Below are 8,278 nucleotides of genomic sequence, written 5' to 3' on the forward strand. Positions count from 1 at the left end.
TTACATTATACACCGTGCCGCACAGTGCTGCATCCGGCGCCCATAGACTTACATTATACACCACACCGCACAGTGCTGCATCCGGCGCCCATAGACTTACATTATACACCGTGCCGCACAGTGCCGCATCCAGTGCCCATAGACTTACATTATACACTGTGCCGCATCCAGCGCCCATAGACTTACATTATACACCATGCCGCACAGTGCCGCATCCGGCGCCCATAGACTTACATTATACACCATGCTGCACAGTGCTGCATCCGGCGCTCATAGACTTACATTATACACCATGCCGCACAGTGCCGCATCCAGCACCCATAGACCTACATTATACACCATGCCGCACAGTGCTGCATCCGGCGCTCATAGACTTACATTATACACCATGCCGCACAGTGCCGCATCCGGCGCCCATAGACTTACATTATACACCATGCCGCACAGTGCCGCATCCGACGCTCATAGACTTACATTATACACCATGCTGCACAGTGCTGCATCCGGCGCCCATAGACTTACATTATACACCATGCCGCACAGTGCCGCATCCGGCGCCCATAGACTTACATTATACACCATGCCGCACAGTGCCGCATCCAGTGCCCATAGACTTACATTATACACCGTGCCGCACAGTGCCGCATCCGGTGCTCATAGACTTACATTATACACCGTGCCGCACAGTGCTGCATCCGGCGCCCATAGACTTACATTATACACCGTGCCGCACAGTGCCGCATCCGGTGCTCATAGACTTACATTATACACCATGCCGCACAGTGCCGCATCCGGCGCCCATAGACTTACATTATACACCATGCCGCACAGTGCCGCATCCGACGCTCATAGACTTACATTATACACCATGCTGCACAGTGCTGCATCCGGCGCTCATAGACTTACATTATACACCATGCCGCACAGTGCCGCATCCGGTGCTCATAGACTTACATTATACACCATGCCGCACAGTGCCGCATCCTCCGCTCATAGACCTACATTATACACCATGCCGCACAGTGCTGCATCCGGTGCTCATAGACTTACATTATACACCATGCCGCACAGTGCCGCATCCTCCGCTCATAGACTTACATTATACACCATGCTGCTCAGTGCCGCATCCGGTGCTCATAGACTTACATTATACACCATGCCGCACAGTGCCGCATCCAGTGCCCATAGACTTACATTATACACCATGCCGCACAGTGCTGCATCCGGTGCTCATAGACTTACATTATACACCATGCCGCACAGTGCTGCATCCGGTGCTCATAGACTTACATTATACACCATGCCGCACAGTGCCGCATCCAGTGCCCATAGACTTACATTATACACCATGCCGCACAGTGCTGCATCCGGTGCTCATAGACTTACATTATACACCATGCCGCACAGTGCCGCATCCGGTGCTCATAGACTTACATTATACACCATGCTGCTCAGTGCCGCATCCGGTGCTCATAGACTTACATTATACACCGTGCCGCACAGTGCCGGATCCGGCGCCCATAGACTAACATTATACACCATGCCGCACAGTGTCGCATCCGGTGCTCATAGACTTACATTATACACCATGCCGCACAGTGCCGCATCCGGCGCCCATAGACTAACATTATACACCATGCTGCACAGTGCCGCATCCGGCGCCCATAGACTAACATTAAACACCATGCCACACAGTGCCGCATCCGGCGCCCATAGACTAACATTAAACACCATGCCGCACAGTGCCGCATCCGGCGCCCATAGACTAACATTATACACCATGCCGCACAGTGCCGCATCCGGCGCCCATAGACTTACATTATACACCATGCCGCACAGTGCCGGATCCGGCGCCCATAGACTTACATTATACACCATGCCGCACAGTGCCGGATCCGGCGCCCATAGACTTACATTATACACCACACCGCATCTGGCGCTCTGCGTTTTTTTGCCTTGGGAAAAAACGTTCCTCTCTGCGTCCTTTCCGGCAGCCGAACTGACAAATTTTACCGGCAAAAAACGGATCAAACGCAAGGCCATGCGGCACAATCCGGCGCTAATACAAGTCTATGAGGAAAAAAACGCATCCGGTGCGAGATTGTGCCTGATGGTAAAAACCGGATGTGTGAAACCAGCCCACGACTTATGCACTGTGACCACGATGGACATCTAGTGGCTCTTGGGTGATTGTGGCAACCAAAAGCCACCATGGAGCCCGAGCCTACAGGAGAAGGTGAAGTATCTTATTTTTTTTTTTTTACTATCATCCAACTATGAAAAGAGTTATAAATACGAGTAGTTGATCATTTTAATACAACAGGACAATGATCCAATTCCATAAGGAATATTTAGTGCTGACCCAACTCTTGCTAGTGGCAGCACCACCAGAACTGTTTTACTGGCGCCACCTACTGGCCGTGCTGCAGATCTGCACTGGGTTAATATCCAACCTCGACGGACATCACAATGGATCTGTCTTACCTGGAGGAAAGTCTCAACAGACTAAGCTAGAAATCTATGGAAAAAGAAGAGGAAGCAGTATAGTGATTGACAGCTCCGCTTGCCAAGAGGTTCTTGGACAGCGGAGATTCTTACATTTTAGGGAATTGCATGAAAGCTAGTTCCCCAGAGTAATGTTAGCAGGATGGCATATTTGTAGGAGATCCATGTGACAGAGTGTTTGTAGAAATGTCTGCACTGGTATACGTCATCTGAATGGAGTTTGTAGAAATCCATGTGCTTCAACCCCGTTCAAATGAATGAAAATGATTTCACATTCCCTTGAGAAAGCCACAACAGGCGAAACGTGCGTCATGTCTGTCGGGGTCCTCTGTTAGATCACCTAATATGGGTAAGCTGATTATTTGATATTGCTATATCCTATGTGAGGGTTGTAGATGGTGGGATAATATATTGTGGCTAATTTAGCTGTTAGACAAAGTATATATCCGCTGTCTCATCCTTATTTGAGATGATTTGTGTATAGTCAGGTTATTGAGTGAAGCAGGTTCTCTTTTGGACTCCTCTCCTGCTAGTGGGATTTATGTCTTATTTTTCCTCCTAATACATATATATATATATATATATATATATATATATATATATATACTACCTTTTGCTTTGAGCACCTCACAGCTGAGGGTTTGCTACAATTGTTCACAGTCAGGACAATCCTCTGTGAGATAAAGAGCCTAGAATCCAGTTCTGATACATTGTAACAGACTATCTGGACACAGACACGTCTCAAGATTGTCACTGGACGCAATTGTAATGTTTTATGGCGTCTGGATGTAAATAGGAAAGTTTCCGTTCACTGACAGCAAGAAGAGATTTCAAAAATAATGAAACCTAAATTCTAATGGGAAATTGCGGAACTCATTATACAGGGATTGACCTTTATTAACAAATAAATCAGCAATTACTGAATCCTTCAGACTCCAGTATATAACCTTTACAGTATCTGTGCTTGCTGGGCAGCACCGGATTTATTCTTGGTGGACGGCTAGAGGCCGGTGCCAAGGGGTGACACCACTCAAAGTTGGTGCTAGGGGATGACGCCTCTCAATATGGTGCCAGGGGGTGACACCACTCAAAGTTGGTGCTAGGGGATGACGCCTCTCAATATGGTGCCAGGGGGTGACACCACTCAAAGTTGGTGCTAGTGGGTGACACCACTCAAAGTTGGTGCTAGGGGGTGACACCACTCAAAGTTGGTGCTAGGGGGTGACACCACTCAAAGTTGGTGCTAGGGGGTGACACCACTCAAAGTTGGTGCTAGGGGGTGACACCACTCAAAGTTGGTGCTAGGGGGTGACGCCTCTCAATATGGTGCCAGGGGGTGACACCACTCAAAGTTGGTGCCAGGGGGTGATGCCTCTAAATGTTGGTGCCAAGGGGGTGACACCACTCAATGTTGGTGCCAGGGGGTGATGCCTCTAAATGTTGGTGCCAGGGAGTTACACCACTCAATGTTGGTGCCAGGGGGTGACACCACTCAAAGTTGGTGCCAGGGGGTGATGCCTCTAAATGTTGGTGCCAGGGGGTGACACCACTCAAAGTTGGTGCCAGGGGGTGATGCCTCTAAATGTTGGTGCCAGGGAGTTACACCACTCAATGTTGGTGCCAGGGGGTGACGCCTCTCAATGTTGGTGCTAGGGGGTGACACCACTCAATGTTGGTGCCAGGGGGTGACGCCTCTCAATGTTGGTGCCAGGGGGTGACGTCTCTCTATGTTGGTGCCAGGGGGTGACGTCTCTCTATGTTGGTGCCAGGGGGTGATGCCTCTCTATGTTGGTGCCAGGGGGTGACACCTCTCAATGTTGGTGCCAGGGGGTGACACCTCTCTATGTTGGTGCCAGGGGGTGACACCTCTCAATGTTGGTGCCAGGGGGTGACACCTCTCTATGTTGGTGCCAGGGGGTGACACCTCTCTATGTTGGTGCCAGGGGGTGACACCTCTCAATGTTGGTGCCAGGGGTGACGCCACTAAATGTTGGTGCTCATGTGTTGCCACTCAGTAAAGAATGGCATAGCTGATGGGGCAGATTCACACCCTCCTGTGACTCTACTGCCCTCTGCATAGACTGCGGTCACTGGTCCCCAGCTCAGGCGTCATAGGAAGAGGACACCCTATTATTATATTTAAAGGGGCCTGAGCATCAAATAGAAGAGTTAGAGGGTTTTTCCCATTTTCATAGATAATGTACATACAACACTTTTGCTATTTATTGCTTATTAAAATTTGCAGATATTAACACTTTTCTTCTGTTTACAGCTCGTTGCCTAGGAGACCGACCACCGCTGCTGTCTAACTTGTAAACACTGCACTGCAGCTGGCCAGGATTAGGAGGTAACAACGCCCTCTAGCGATCCTGGCAGCTTCAAAACAGCACTTACAAGGTCAATAGAAAGAACTTGTCAGCACTGCGCATGTTCGGCCGTTCAGGAGAGGTGGTCGGGCTCCAAGGCAATGAGCTGTAAGCAAAAGAAAAGGATTAATATCTCAAGAACGGATGAAAATTGTAATTATCAGTAAATTGCAAAAGTGCTTGTATTTAGGAGCATTATCCTACAATACACATATATGAAGATGGGAATAATAAACCTTTATATACAGGTAGAAATACACTTCATATACAGATTCAGTGGAGCATGGAGAGAATCTTCATGTTAATGTCTGGGTAAGTTCAGCATCATGTGTATCTCATGCTTTGATATCGGTCAGAGAGCTCCTTTTTTTCTGATACAAACCCTAAATAGATAACATTAGTAATAATTTAGCTGCCTGCAGCCACCACTAGGGGGAGCACACCACCCATTGAGTTATAGTTCAGCGCCCTCTAGTGGTGGCTGCAGACAGACATAATTTTATCCTTTCGGTCTGGGTCTATAAAAGAGGTTTGGAGCTGTGTATCACACAGGCAATTTAGCTACCTGCAGCCACCACTAGGGGGAGCACACCACTCATGGAGATATAGTTCAGCGCCCTCTAGTGGTGGCTGCAGACAGACATAATTTTATCCTTTCGGTCTGGGTCTATAAAAGAGGTTTGGAGCTGTGTATCACACAGGCAATTTAGCTACCTGCAGCCACCACTAGGGGGAGCACACCACTCATGGAGATATAGTTCAGCGCCCTCTAGTGGTGGCTGCAGATAGACATAATTTTATCCTTTAGGTCTTTGTCTATGCAAGAGGTTTGGAGCTGTGTATGACACAGGCAATTCAGCTGCCTGCAGCCACCACTAGGGGGAGCACACAACCCATGGAGTTATAGTTCAGCGCCCTCTAGTGGTGGCTGCAGACAGACATAATTTTATCCTTTAGGTCTGTGTCTATGCAAGAGGTTTGAAGCTGACACAGGCAATTCAGCCACTAGGGGGAGCACACCACCCATGGAGTTATAGTAAAGCGCCATCTAGTGGTGGCTGCAGACAGACATAATTTTATCCCTTAGGTTGGGTCTATGCAAGAGGTTTGGAGCTGACACAGGCAATTTAGCTGCCTGTAGCCACCACTAGGTGGAGCACATCACCCATGGAATTACAGTTCAGCACCCTCTAGTGGTGGCTGCAGACAGACATAATTTTATCCTTTAGGTCAGGGTTCCCCAACTCCAGTCCTCAAGGCCCACCAACAGTGCATGTTTTCAGGATTTCCTTAGCATTGCACTGCTGTTGGAACCAGCACCTGGGCAGGTAATTACATTAACACCTGTGCAATACTAAGGAAATCCCAAAAACCTGCACTGTTGGTGGGCCTTGAGGACTGAAGTTGGGGACCTCTGCTTTAGGTCTGTGTCTATACAGGAGGTTTGGAGCTGTGCATCACAAAGACATTATAACACACATACTATATAATATAACAGACATATTATTTCGTGATATGTGTGAATCTTTCCTAAGGAATAATGTTCTTCCGGATTTGATACCAGAAATCACTTTGAAGCTCTATGACATCAGCAGATTCATGGATTAGATGACACCAAACTGTATGTACTATCACAGGAGGGTAAGTACTCTCAATGCATATTCATATGGAGAATGGAAAAGTAGTACCGACTCATTATAATTAATCCCATTAGAAAAGATGAGCAGAAGAACAATCCTCTGCATAAGAATTGAATGTGTCCACTACCACAGCAAGTCATAGAAGTCTAAAGACAATGGCTGTGTATTATGGAATTGCTTTATTAGCAATTTCCTTTTTTTTTTCATTAATCTGAGTGCTCCTAATGAACACACTATATTCATGTATGATCTGGGCGTCTTTGCAATTTGCCAACACTCATCATTACAGCCCCTCCATATGCAGAATACAGGCTGCTACAAATGCTGCCTGCATTCTGTCAACTCAGTGTGCACAGCAGAGCTGGGTGTTCGGGGGTCCGAGCCATAGGAATAGTAAGGAGTCTGTATACAGGACCCAATGGAGCACGCAAAAACCTAAAATATTCCGGGATTCTCCTTAGAAGGGGTGCAGAGGTATAGTCCAGCACCATGCAAGCCTGTGTTATAGGTTGTATCAAGGCTGTATTCAATTATCCCCCATTAAGATAATAGTCATTCACTAGGCAATTGCTAAAAGGGCAATTCCCTCACTAATAGTACAGCCCTATTATGTGCTAGTTCGCATACCCTCACACTGATGAGACATGCTCAGATGATTGATATAATGACATATTCCATCGCAAATTATTATTTCTATATTTCAGGGGTAAATATAAGCTCTTTATTAATAATTGCCCCATCCAGTGCATCCTTCCCAGGTCTCAGGACATCTTATTTCATGGCTGGAGTTTTGCAGAAAGTGTCTGCATTGGACCCTTGTCTGCTCCTCCGCTCAGATAAGAGAAGCACAGACGCCATCTAGCGGCCTCCTGCTGTAACTGCAGCCAGTTAGGAAATTGCAGCCATTTTTTCTATTCTGTCTAGCTCCTACCCCCTTAAAGAGAAAAGCCACAGAACACCTGTTGATAAATCACGCCTCCATTTGTACTGGGCTCCCTAATACTGGATGTTCTTTTCTTTTTTTGGTGTTTTGGGCTATCTATATACTAGAATGAATGGGGAAGATTGTATACAGGAGTGGAGCATTGAGAAGAGTGGAGCGAGGATTCCCCCAATATGCTGCCCTGCTAGGGGGGTTCACTTCTGCCCAGTGCTGGGGATGTGGGATGGGAAGAGGATGAGTGTAGTCCCTGCCAGGACTTCTTATTACCAGGGGAGGGCATCTGGGGTGATGGAGAGGGGGGGAGTGGGACCCCCTTGTTTGTAAAGTGATGCAGTCAGAAGCTGGCACGACCATGAGAAGGGGCATGGACCCAGCGCTGCAGCCGCTCATGCCGCCAGCGATCCCAGCACTGCATGCAATGGGAAGTTTGCAGGACGCGGCGCAGAGACCCCCGCAGGCGCGCAGACCCCCGCAGGCGCTTACCTCGCTGCACTCTGTGCCCGTGCGTCCTTGGAGCGGAGCCCTGAGATTTGTGGTGGTGGCAGCAGGGTGGGCTGCAGGAGAGGGGCTTTACAGGGAGGAAGGCGGGGTTAGGGGACATCTGTGCACACGGGAGCGGAGGGAGAAGCAGGGATAAAAGTAAAGATTGCACTGAACCTGCTCCTAATAAGAAGGGGGCTGGCGGGAGCCTGGCAGGGAGGGGGCTCCGAGTACTGGGGAGGGGGTGACGGGGCAAACACAGCACCGGGGGCGCAGTGACTCTGACTACACACGGGGCGCAGTGACGCACGGGCAAACACAGCACAGGGAGCAGTGACTGACTA

At 48.6% G+C, this 8,278-nt stretch overlaps 1 long non-coding RNA gene across 1 annotated transcript in view; it reads right to left on the bottom strand.

The window, feature by feature from the left end:
• Positions 1-8,060, bottom strand: part of LOC142254519 (uncharacterized) — a 145,870-nt gene extending 137,810 nt beyond the window's left edge. The window contains exon 1 of the long non-coding RNA XR_012727245.1: positions 7,938-8,060. This is a non-coding gene — a long non-coding RNA (uncharacterized LOC142254519). The remainder of the gene's footprint in view (positions 1-7,937) is intronic.
• Between the last annotated feature and the right edge of the window lie 218 nt (positions 8,061-8,278).

The sequence above is a fragment of the Anomaloglossus baeobatrachus genome, chromosome 10 (genome assembly GCF_048569485.1).
Source record: "Anomaloglossus baeobatrachus isolate aAnoBae1 chromosome 10, aAnoBae1.hap1, whole genome shotgun sequence".
NCBI lineage: Eukaryota > Metazoa > Chordata > Amphibia > Anura > Aromobatidae > Anomaloglossus > Anomaloglossus baeobatrachus.